The following is a 12,200-nucleotide window of genomic DNA, read 5'->3' as shown; positions in this document are numbered from 1 at the left end:
GCACTGACTGTTCTTCCAAAGGTCTTGAGTTCAAATCCCAGCAACCACATGGTGGCTCACAACTATAATGAGATCTGACGCCCTCTTGTGGTGTATTTGAAGTCAGCTACAGTGAACTTATATATAATAATAAATAAGTCTTTTTTTTTAAAAAAAAGACACTTGAGTCTTCCTAGTGAGTCAAACTGGAGATACAGCGTGCTCGCTGCAGCTGCTTGCTCCAAAGCTTTCTGAGGGGAGTCAAAGTAAGACAATGTCTGCCACTGAGTGACAGAGGGTTTAAAAATAGCCACAATTAAGAACCAAAAAAGAGTTCATTACAACACAGTTAACAAAGAAAATGGTTATTTCTGTGACATAAGCCATCTTAAAATAGTAACTCTATTCGCTAACAATAACATTATACCAGGGCAGATCATGGGTAGGAAAGACTGAAACATTAATTTCATACCTGCCTGTGCTGATAGCATCTTTGTGTAGATGTGACGGAAAAGTGATGCGTCACCGTTGTGATGATGAGTGCTCTTGAGACAGGGCTTTGCAGTCTAGCCTTAAACTCGTTCATCATCCTCCTGCCTCAGCTTTGTTGGTGCTTGGACCATGGAAGTGTGTCCCATCCCTGGCAGGCATCACTGCTGAGCTGACAGTGCTCCACCCATAGTTTAGTACATCAGATGCCTGAATGGTTGAATATTTGCTCTTCAGAGTGAAAGAGCAAACCCATTCATGGTTTTCAGATGTTCGCTGGGGAATCTCAGACTCAGTTCAAAGCTTAGGAGAGAGGGAGGGATGGAAGGAAGGAGGGAAGATGAGAGAGAGAGAGAGAGAGAGAGAGAGAGAGAGAGAGAGAGAGAGAGAGAGGCCTTGTTGTGCATTGTATGTGCTGTAATCTCAGCACTTGGGAGGCTGAGACGGGAAGATTCTCACAAATTTATGGCCAGTCTGGGCAACAGAGTGAGAGCCAATAAACAGGGCCTGGAATTTAGCTCAATTTGTGGACGCTTGCCTATGCACTAAGCTCTGGGTTAGACACCTAGCCCCATAGAAACAGGACGTGGAGGTCATCACTTGTGATTCCAGAACCGGGGAATGAAGGCAAGAGGATTGAAAATCCAGTGTCATCCTTGAGTACGTAATGAGTTAGAAGCAAGCCTGGGATATATAAGACAATGTCTCGAAACAAACAAGTTAAAAAAAAAATCATTTTTAAGTCTTCAAATTTGATTTGATGAAGATCGTCAGAAATGTCACCATGTTTGAACGCTTGATTTTTCCAAAGATAACGGAATCACTATATAGCAACTAGTTATCTATTGACCAAAAATGACAGTAAGGATTTTTAAAGTCACATGCTATAAAACAAAATTAAGTTATGAATAAGCAAGTGTTAGATTGCTGACTCTGTGACAAAATGCCCAAGATGAATTACAGGGGGGGGGGAAGACTCGTTTTTGGCTTCTTGGTTCAGACTTCAGTTCTTGGTCATACGGTCCTCCTTCCTTGGGCCTGTAATAGCACAGTCCATCCTGAGAGAAATATGTGGTAAAAGAAGTTTATTTACCGTGTGGTAGCCAGGAAGGAGAGAGAGGGAGAGAGAGAGAGAGAGAGAGAGAGAGAGGCTTCCAGCACATCCTTCCTGCTAGGCTCTACTATATTATACTGTGTCCTCAGCAGCACCGCGGGCTTTCGGCACACAGCCCTTTACAGGGCATCTGAGGACTAAAACCCAGCCTTACTTCATTTTTCTACTGAGATGGCTTAGCAGTTAGAAATGCATAGTGCTGCTCTTCTAGACACACTTGGTTCCCAGACACACTATGATGCTCACAACTGCCTGCAACTCTAGCTCCAAGGGTCCTAACACCCTCTCTTTGGCCTCTGTTGGCAACGTACTCTTGTGCACATACCCCTACAAGGTCACACATAATTAAAATAAAGTAAATAGGCAGAGGCGGTGTAGACCTTTAATCCTAGAACCTGGGAGACAGAGGCAATCAGATCCCTGAGTTCAAGGTCAGCCTGGCCTACAGAGCAAGTTCTAGGACAGCCAGGCCCACAGAGAGAAACCCTGCCTTGAAAAACAAACAAACAAACAAACAAACAATCTTTGTAAAAAGCGATAAAGATAACATGTAGCATAGAAAATTAGTTTTAAATGTTACAAGGAACCTACGAGTTTAAGGTAGTTCTCTCTCTCTTTTTAAAAACTATTACATACATTAAGCAATTCATAGCTACTTTATATTTTGTTCTTAGATTGAATTATTATTTTACCATTTTAAAAATCTAGGCCGGGCAGTGGTGGCGCACGTCTTTAATCCCAGCACTTGGGAGGCAAAGGCAGGTGGATTTCTGAGTTCGAGGCCAGCCTGGTCTACAGAGTGAGTTCCAGGACAGTGAGGGCTACACAGAGAAACCCTGTTTTGAAAAACCAAAACCAAACAAACAAAGAAAGAAACACTCATTTCATTAGTGAATTCAGGTGAAAGAGAATTTTATGTCTGCATTATATATTTTTATTTAAAGAGCAGTACTAAACTGTATTTATTTACTAAAAATTGTCAATGACTATATGAATATACCAAAATATTGTGGGTAAGAAGTTAACCACAGTTTTTTTGCATTTTAGAAATACTTAATTTATATAAACATTTTTTTTCCATCTGAATCAACTCCATGGAATTTTGGGAATTTCATGTAGAGATAAAATAAAATCAAAACATAAGTTATATAAACAAAGGTATGCACAATTATGTAGTCAGACTTAAATAAAAATCCATAGTGTACATTTAAAAATTCATCCATAAATCATGTACGATAAAAGAACTCACTGATTCCTATAAAGTAGAAGGACTCAAATTGTGGTTTTGGCAAATGAAACTGGGTCCTCAATGACGCCTGAAATGTTTTATCAATGTTTGTCAAAAGGAATTTTATAATTTTTCACTTATTCAGTTGTTTCAAAAAAAAAAAAGAAAAGACCCTTACTCTCATGTATACGAGGGTTTGGCCTGCATGCATTTGTACATCACAGGCATTTGGTGCCAGGGCAGGCCAGAAGAGAGCACTGGGTCCCCTGGGAATGGGAGCTGCTACCATGCTGGCCCTGGGAATGTAAGAGAGGTCCTTTGCAAGAACAGCGCAAGCTCCTTAGTCTTTGAGCTATCTCTTCAGTCCCTTATTAAGTCTACTTATAAATGGCTTTAACTTTTTTTCTTTAAATGTATTTTATCACAGATGCCAACAGAACGTTTAAGATGAGGGTGTTTTGAAAAAGAAAATGCTTTTAGATGTAAAAGTCCAAATTCCTGAAGCCAATAAGCCTTTCTGTTGTCAGTCCTGAATCCAAGGCATGGCCCCATAAAGCCTACAATGGAAACCTCCCCTTTCCTGAGACCCAGAGTTGCTGCTGCCAAGGAGAAACTAATAACTCCTGATTGCATGTGATATCACACACATGTGATCCCAGTACATGGGAGGTGGAGGCAGGATGACCAGGAGTTCACAGTCATCCTCTGTCAGCTATCTAGGGAGTTTGAGACCATCCTAGGCTATAGAATCAGACCCTGTCTCACAACAAACAAAAACAGTAAGTGGATAGAATTGGAAACATGAGGGACAAATGCCTCATGTTCTCTCTTTATGTGAGAAGATTTGCTTCAACTCTCTACGATGCAGTGTCTAATGCGTCCCCTGTGCAAAGCCAGGAAAGGAGGAAGTGAATAGGGGGAGGGGCAGCCTTAAGGGAGGTGAGATAGTAATACATAGATTAAAAAGAAAGATAAGAAGGCTGTGGAATGCAGGAAAGGTTTAGGCGGATCTGAGGAGGCAGTAGGCCCCTGAAGGAAGCTGAGGGGTTTTGTTTGTTTGTTTGGGGTCTTTTGTTTGTTTCCAAGGCAGTGTTTCATGTGTAGTTCTGGCTGTCCTGGAACTCATACTGTAGACCAAGTTGGTCTGGAATTCAGAGATCTCCCTGGCTTGCCTTCAGAGTGCTGGGAATAAAGACGACTGCTGCCCCCAACCATGGGAGGCTGAGTTGTAATGGTTAATCACACTGGCAAAGCAGCAAGGCGCCTTCAATGTACCCATACCTGGACCAGCACGAAGAAGTAAGTGGTTCCCAGGCTGAATCACAGAACCTTTTCTGACAAGGAACAGTGGCAAATGCGGAGATGATGGCAGGTCAAGATGCAGATGAAGGACTTGCCTTAAGCAAGTCAGCTACTCCATCTTTAAGGCTCAGGGAACGCTTTAGTAGAGAGGATGGGAAGTGTTTAAAGGCTAGAAGATAAGGTAAAGAGCTATGAAATGTGCTTCTTTAGACTCAGTCCAGCTACTGTAACTCAAGTCATCTGTGGTTACCTGCACCGGCCCAGAGGACCAGTCCTATCAACAGTCGAGGATGGTGGAGAGGGCAGCTCTGAACTACTGGCTGTTCAGAGATTCCAAGAAAGCAGGAATCCTTGTCTCTAGTTCTGAACCCTCTGCCCAGCCCACCAGGCTCCAGTGGCTAGTTCTAAATCCACAGCCACACAGACGTCTCTGGTTAACCTGTATGAGTCACGAAACAAAACTAAAAGATGTGAACTTAGAGAGAGAGAGAGAGAGAGAGAGAGAGAGAGAGAGAGAGAGAGAGAGAGAGAGAGAGAGAGAGAGAGAGAGAGAGAGAGAGAGAGAGAGAGGATTCTGGGGAAGGGAGAGGACAGTGGTGAGAGGTAGGGGAGAGAGGCGAGTGATCAGTGTGTAAAGTATATGCATGTGAAATTGTTAAAAAATAATTTAAATTTAATTCAATTAGAAATAAGGTAGGAAGCAAGGTTATGACCACAAGAAGTAAGAAAACTCAAGTCTCCCTCAGGAGTTTCAGATCCACTGATCTGCGCGACTGGGTACAGGGACAGGACTGCTTCCATGACAAAGCAACACAAGCAGCCGACAGAGCCTGCTATGGCCGGTGCTCCTTATTAAGGCAAACTCCAGTGGCAGCTGACACAGTTACACCAAGGAAGTGCTACCTGAGCACTCTGTGTCTAGGGTGCCTCGCCTGACTGCTCACCACCTGATTTAGGACAACTCAAGCCCGCTCAGCCAGCAGAAACTAGACTGGTTCCAAGAGACTGTGGTGGTTATACTGCCAAACTGTCACAACAAAAGATAAAAGGAAGATCTCATCCAAGGTGTGTGTGTGTGTGTGTGTGTGTGTGTGTGTGTGTGTGTGCATTTTAACTGGTGTCCCACAACAAAGATAGTCTGAACAGACATTCCGTGATCCTACCCATGAAACCCCCAGTTTTTGAGACTGGCTTGAACAGGCTTTGGAGTATGTCTGCATTTTAACCCATGAGTATTCTGGTCATTGTTATTGTCATTATTATTATCATTATTATTTAAAAGGACAGAAGAAACAGGAGCAAAGGAAAAGAAAGACTTTCTGGGAGGCTAGGGACCAGTGCTTAGAATACTTTTCCACCACATCTAGGCGTCAGGAACAACCAAGTGTGACAAACGTTTTCCTCTAGATGGAATTTGGAAGGGAAAAGACACAGCACACATAGCCACCTGGGCTCTACAGACAGAAATCCAGGATGCTGATTTCAGTAAGAATGTACTGCCTTACCCAGGCTTCATCTTTAGCCGCTGCAGCAAGTAAGGTGCCCCAGCTGGCCCCTAGCAGGCCCCCTCTTCCTTCCTAAGTGTTCCAACCTGAACTCTGGAAACCAAACTAACAAAAGATAAACTAGTAAGAGAATTAACAGTTTAATTATGCACCTTCATACTTACCAGAGTTTCCCAAGACATGAGAAGAAAGGAGGCAGGGAGGATGGAGGCTTCTGCAGCATCTAGAACTAAACAAAGGAGAAGTGATTCTAGGCCTCTGGGAAAAGGTGAAGGCCACTGGGGTGGAGGTGGAAGAGGACCTGTGGCTGGTATTGTTGACAATTCCAGAGAGAATTGTCTGGGAGCAACTCTCTTCCTTTGCAGATGTGATCTCCTGACTGTGCATCTTCTTTACAAATTTAGACAGCTAGGAGATTTCTCCCAACTAGCTTTTACTGGCCCTGAGGGTTGTTAATTATCATTAATTCAGAATCATCGTCCTGCCTATTATCATATACGCGATAGAACACGTTACTAAGAGGAAGAGCCATTTACTTAGGTGCATGCTTTCAGGTTTCAGTCCCTGGCACAGGGGCTCTGCTGTTTCTGAGTTGTGGTGAGGCTGAGCATCCTGGAAAGGAGGCAGGAAGAAGCAAAGCTGGGTGCTGGAGAGATGGCTTGCTGGTGAACAGCAGAATGCTCTTTCAGATGACCTGAACTGGATTCCCAGGACCTACACTGATGGCCTGTGAACTCCAGCTCCAGGGCCATCCAGTGCCTCTGGCTTTCCAGGGCACCTGCACTCAAGTTGACTTATACTCTTTACCCCCAAACACACACAGAGGTAAAAAGTAAGCATAGATCTCTAAAAAGGGGAAAGGAGAGAGAGGAGGAGGGAGAACAGGAAGAAGAGGAGGAAGGAGAGGAGAAGGAAGAGGAAGAGAAGAAGGAAGAGGGGGAAGAGGAAGAGGAAGAGGAAGAGGAAGAGGAAGAGGAAGAAGAACCAATGCTAAGGCTGCTGAGGTGGATGAGCTGGTAAAAATGCTTGCCCTGAGTGCAATCTGTATGACACATGGTGGTTGGACAGAACTGAATCACGGAAGTTGTCGTCTAACACCAACACGTGGTTACACAAACACACACACACACACACACACACACACACACACACACACACACACACACCCCACAGGCTTAAAAGAAGAAGATTGTTGGTCTGGTGGTGGTTAGAATGGAGGAAGCACAGGGGACTCAGGACAAACTATAGATCCCAAGGCCCTGATCCCCGTGACCTCCTTCTAGGAGGAAGCTTCTGCCTCCTGAGATGTCCAGAATTTCCCAACAGCACCACCAGCTGGGGATCAGGCCTACTATACATCATCAGCCTTTGGGGGGGGGGGGAGGCACTTTTTATCCAGTCTATAGTAGGTTTGTTTCAGTTTCACTTGAATCCCCTTTGTTGTTGTTGTTGTTGTTGTTAATATCACTCATAGAATAGTTTTATTTCCTTTCATTAGTAACTTCTCAGGAAGCCCTGAAAAGCTTCCTCCCCTCACCATTTTTTAAAAATTACTTTATTTTTATTTTTATGTATGTATCAGTGTACCTGTACAGAGGCCAGAAGGAGGGGGCCAGATCTCGTGGAGCTAGAGTTAACATAGTTGTGAAAACCCTGATATGGGTGCTGGGAAGCGAACCCAGGTCCTCCGGGAAAGCAGCAAGTGCCCTTAGTCTCTGAGCCACTCCTCCCGATGAGCTATAAAAGAAGAAAAATATTTCCTTAATTATATGTATCTACTTGTGTGTGTTGGGGGGAGGACACACACACACATGTGCACACAGCTATGCTTGCATGTATAAGGCGGATGAAGGAACCTGCTGTTCTTTTAGCTTTCCACCTACTCCTCTGAGTCAGGGTCTCCTGCTGAACCAGCAGGAGAAGGCTTGCATCTTCTCAGCGTCAGGGTCTTCTCCTGCAGAACCAGGGGCTTGCATCTTCTCAGCGTCAGGGGCTTCTCCGGCAGAACCAGGGGCTTGCATCTTCTCAGCGTCAGGGTCTTCTCCCACAGAACCAGGGGCTTGCATCTTCTCAGCGTCAGGGTCTTCTCCCACAGAACCAGGGGCTTGCATCTTCTCAGCGTCAGGGTCTTCTCCCGCAGAACCAGGGGCTTGCATCTTCTCAGCTAGGCTGGAAAACAGGAAGTCTCAGTGCTCTTTTGGTCTCCGTCTCACTCTGCTCTACAGGGAAAGATGAACTGTAGGATGCCTGGCCGGTTACACGGGTCCTCATGATTGTACAGCAAGCATAAATAACGAGCCATCTCTCCAGCCTTCTTTTTTTTTTTTTCTATTAATTTTTTTTTTCTCACCAAGATAAATAAATTTGAAGAAAAAAGGATTTTTCCAGCTCCGTTTTTATTTTGAAGTTTATTCTCGCCAGTGCCTCTCAGGGGGTCCCCATTACATCTCTCTGGGAGCAGACAATTTCAGGGCTTAATTCTTTCTCCTCATCTGACCTTAGCTCTTCTCCTGTGCTTTTCTCGTTTGTCCTTATTACACGCAGCCCCTCTCTCTTCCTTCCGTTTCCTCTCATTAATTACTTCCACCGAAGCCTCCCGAGAGCCAGCCTCTAAATCTCACTCCCAGTTCTCTCACCTTTGCCTTTTCCTGCCCTTCCCATAATTTCCTTCGAGTGTGCGCTTATGCTCCAAATCCATTTCCTCTGCTGAGCTAATCTCGCCATTTAAGGGAAAAGGTCTGAGACAGAGGAAGGACTGTGCAGAAACGGCACCAAGCTCTGCTCGACTTAGAAACAGTAGCACAGGTGGGCAAGTCCCCTGGTTCTCTGGGCATCTCTTTCTTATTCTGGGAAAACGCACAGGTTGGTCCAGCCCCAGCTGGAAACTCAAAGGCAGAGTCCAGGCGGGTTCAGGGAAGCACTGAAACAGGACAGCCAGACTATGGGAAAATCTGAGCACAAAGCAGTATTCAAAGAGCATTCCCCACCCCCACCCCCAACCCCTCAGCTCTGGTTACTGCCACAGGGACGTGTTGGTCACCCAGGGCAGACAGACTGCCCAACTTTCAATAGTTATCAAGAACCCGATTTAAAAAAAAAAAAAAAAGTGAATAGCTCCACCCCAGGAAGGACAAAGCCACCACAGAGGGAGAGGGTAGGTGCTTGCTCTGTCCTGACTTCCTGTTGAAAGCCCTGAGGAAAATGATAGCTGATAGGGTAATATATGTCTGTTATCCCAGGATGTAGGAAGCTGAGGCAAGAGGATTGTGAGCTCAAGGCCAGCCTTGTTTAAATAGCAAGCCCCTGCCTCTAAAAGAAAAGGACATAAGCAAACTCCTCTAATTTTAATGGTTACACTTATTTCAAATTATGAATCAAACAAAACACATGTCACTTGTGGGTCAGGGTTGATCCTTAGCTGCTGTTTGTGTAAATTAGATGAGATGGTGTATGTCTGTGTGTGTGTGTCTGTGTGTGTCTGTGTCTCTGAGTATGTGTGTGTGTCTCTCCGTGTGTGTGTGTGTGTGTGTGTGTGTGTGTGTGTCTGTCTGTGTGTGTGTCTCGGTGTCTGTGTGTATGTGTGTGTCTGTCTATGTGTCTGTGTGTGTGTGTGTCTGTGTGCATGCATACGCTGTCCCTCACCGTGCTAGGGTTATAGTTTCATGTGTGCCTATGCCCAATTTTTTACCTAGGTGCTGTGGATCTGACCTCTGGTCCTCATCCTTCTTACACACCAATTACCACTCTTAACCACAGAGTCATTTCTCTTACTCCAGGATGGGATTTTTACATTATTGGCACGTCTAAAGTTCCATGGCTCTTGAGTTCCTGCTAGGAGGAGGTGCACATTCTTTCCCACCTCCGACCTGAAGTGCCTGAATGTTTTGCTCCCAGCCTGATCAACACATCTGTGGGAAGGTGTGCTTCCTCGCATGGCTGACCCTGGGATGCCCAGCTGGGTCTCACAGATGGATGGGTTATTCCCTCAGAGTGGAAACCTTCTCCTATTGTTCCTTGTTTGGAGGAAATTTTCTGTCTTGTGTATTCCTATAGTCCTTATTGGCTTTAAGCATGTCTCTCAGAGGGCCATTTGCTGGGCTTCCTATCATGGCAGTGTTGAGGTGATGGAATCTTCAGAGGTGGGAGGTGGCTGGGGCTCTGAGGGATTTGAAGGGATTAATGCACTTTTGTGGAACTCCTGTTTGTAACCTTGACAGCAAGTTGTCATAAAAAGAACAAGCCTATCTCCTCCAAGTCTCTTTGCTTCCTCTCTGACCCTGTAATTCCCTCCTCCGCATCGCATCATGACGCCTTCTGCCGGGAGGAGTGTCACTCAATGTAGCCTGCAGGGCTGAGCCGATCAGACCTCTCTTTAAGGAAGTTCTAGCAACAGAAAATGTACTAAGACACTTGAATTCCACATCATAGTAATTTACAAAAACTTGAGGCTCAGAATCCCAGGCAAAGAAACAAATGCTAAAAATAAGCAATGGATGGAGTTGCTTAAAATGGCAAGAAAGACAAAGTGAACAGGGATTCAGGAGTTGCTTTTACTAACCAGCTGCACTGGCGCCCTACTTGTTAACAAAGTGGGATGAAAGTCCGCATTTCTGCCTTTATTTTGTCTGTCTGTCTGCCTACCTATTTTACTGTAGCTGACTGCATAGAGATGAGCCATCCTCCTTAACCTTTCCTCTGGAGTCACCTTGGATTCTTAGACCAGCAGAACTCTACAGGTCAGAGCAGCCACCTCCACCCACATGAGGGCTGATGTCCATGGGGGTAAGGCTCCACTCCAGAGCAGATGTCATCATCTCCCATGGGGCAATCAGGGCTTCTTCAAAGCACCTTTCGGGACTAGAGCTGAGACAATGAACCAGGAGACCACACCTAGGTCAGGACTGCCTCTCTCCTCCCTGTCTGCCCATTCTGAAGTCCAGTACTGGTACCTGTACAGCAAAGACAGTTTGGGGATCACGAGACTCCTTTATTTGTACTATTAGTGCTGTGGTTACATTGAATAAATCTTCCCGATTTCTTTATCATTGTTTATTTCTTTAATTGGTATATTAGGATGGGTGGCCAAGCCAAGCTTGCTGGGATTTCCAAAACTTTCATCTGAAATAATCACAAGGGCTATCTTTACATCTTGCCTTATCCTGCATTAAATCTTCTGAAGATGTCTTGTTTTATTGTGATTTTATGTGTATGGGTGATTTGCCTGTATCTAGGTCTGGGTACCACATGTGTACAGTGTCCACAAAGGCCAGAAGAGAGCATCAGGTCCCCTGGAACTAGAGTTACAGTTCTGAGCTACATGGGTGCTGAGAATTGACTCTAGGTCCTCTGCAAGAGCAGTAAGTGCTCTTAACCATTGAGCCATCTCTCCAACTTCTATGCACATTTCTTCCAAAGAAGTTGCTCTGGCTGTCCCTACAGGCTAGCCTTCCCTGGACCAAAACCTCGCTATCCGAGTTCCCCTCCTGCATCCATCCAAGGATGTCTGTAATGTTTTCATTAAAACCTAATAGCGTTGCCTTCTTTCTGATCTTACTGTTGACCATTCATGCATACGCCCTATTGTTCCCTCCAATAACTGAATCTCAAGAATCTTCATATTTGAGCATGAAACCACGAGGCAAAGTTAAACCTTGCTTCCTCAAGTTGTTTTTGTGAAATGTTTCTGTTACAATGACAAAAGTCTAATTACATTATATTATATTATATTGAATACAGTGTCTGATATATGTAGAAAGTACTAAAAATAATGCTAGCTCCTTTGACTATGCAATTACCAGCTCTGGCTACTTAAAAAAAAAAACACAACATAGATCCTCTATTTTATATTTTGATTCTTCCTTTGTTATAGACATTTTACTTAATATTTTAAAATAATTCAGACAAAACTTTGTCCTGCTACTAAACACCAATAATTCAAGATTCAATTTTTAGTTTCTTAAAACTATTCTGTGTACGTGTGTGGGTCTTCATGTGGGTATGAGCATGTGTGTGCAGGTGCCCTTCAGAGGCCAGAGATGATAGATTCTCCTGGAACTGGAGTCACAGGTGATTGTGAGCTGCCCAACACGTGCAGGGAACCAAACTTAGGGTTCTGCAAGTGTGGTTAACATTCAACTTCAGACCCATATCTCAAGCCCCTTGGTAAAATTCATAGTCACCAGCCAGATTTTTTGCTTTGTCCTTTAGAGGACAGAGTTGTTATTGGAGGCCCACACTCAGACTCGATTGCCCTATGTCTAACATCCTTAGTAAGTTCTTTCTGGGTCTAGTTTGTGGAATAGGAGCAGAAGTTGTACATGGCATTTTCCACTCAAACTGAAGGAGAACATATAATCTCTCTGTTCTCTTTTTTCTTTTACTAGCTGAATTCATTTGAAGATGAGGCCCTGGTGGAAGACTGAGCGACAGGTTTGAGGTAAATTGGATACCTCTTTCTTGAGTGGCTAAGTTAATCAGAAATAATCCACTACTAGATTTGGATCATATATATATATGATCCAAATATATATATATGATCCAAATATATATATATATATATATATATATATATATATATATATAT

The 12,200-nt window shown here is 44.1% G+C and overlaps 1 pseudogene; it reads right to left on the bottom strand.

Moving 5' to 3' along the window:
* Positions 1-7,509: 7,509 nt before the first annotated feature.
* Positions 7,510-12,200, bottom strand: part of LOC110316945 — a 66,539-nt pseudogene continuing 61,848 nt past the window's right edge.

Source organism: Mus pahari, chromosome 2, assembly GCF_900095145.1.
Source record: "Mus pahari chromosome 2, PAHARI_EIJ_v1.1, whole genome shotgun sequence".
NCBI lineage: Eukaryota > Metazoa > Chordata > Mammalia > Rodentia > Muridae > Mus > Mus pahari.
The sequence above is the reverse complement of the archived record's forward strand: the minus strand, read 5'-3'. Positions and strand labels throughout refer to the sequence as shown.